The following is a 511-nucleotide window of genomic DNA, read 5'->3' on the forward strand; positions in this document are numbered from 1 at the left end:
TACTGCTCTGCAGACAGTCAGCCAGCTCCTCCTGCTTCATTCTCCTCAGGAAGTTCACTGTGATCTTCACAAAAGCCTCTCTGCTCCTCCTCTGCTCTTCATCCTCACCATCCAACCCCTCCTCACCATCCAACACCTCCTCATCCTCCCTCTGACTCCCTGAGCATTCTGGGTAATCTGGACTCAGAAGCTTGTGAATCTTCTTCAGCTCGTTCTTCACAAAAGTGACCATGTTCTCCTCCAGCAGCTGGAACAGAAAACTATATGAATGACAGCATGAAACATCAGATCCATGTTGGACAGACTGACAGTCCACTGGTCTGAAAGTGCAGCATGGAGATTATTGTGAACACAACAGATGGAACAGTAGTTGTTGTACATGTACAGACCATAAATATGGAGTCCAGCTGTGTTTGATGCTGCTGGGCAGACTGAGACCTGGGAACCTCTGAGCTCTCCTGGTCCACTCTGTGGAGGAATCATGAAGAATGAGCTCACATTATGTCTGTCC

At 48.3% G+C, this 511-nt stretch overlaps 1 protein-coding gene across 1 annotated transcript in view; it reads left to right on the top strand.

Moving 5' to 3' along the window:
- Positions 1 to 511, top strand: part of LOC111671846 (ephexin-1-like) — a 19,382-nt gene that overhangs the window by 11,940 nt on the left and 6,931 nt on the right. The gene's annotated exons all lie outside the window — the stretch shown is intronic.

Source organism: Seriola lalandi, unplaced genomic scaffold, assembly GCF_002814215.2.
Source record: "Seriola lalandi dorsalis isolate HSWRI2012SDOR001 ecotype SW California unplaced genomic scaffold, Sedor1 jcf7180002054887, whole genome shotgun sequence".
In the NCBI taxonomy this organism is placed as follows: domain Eukaryota; kingdom Metazoa; phylum Chordata; class Actinopteri; order Carangiformes; family Carangidae; genus Seriola; species Seriola lalandi.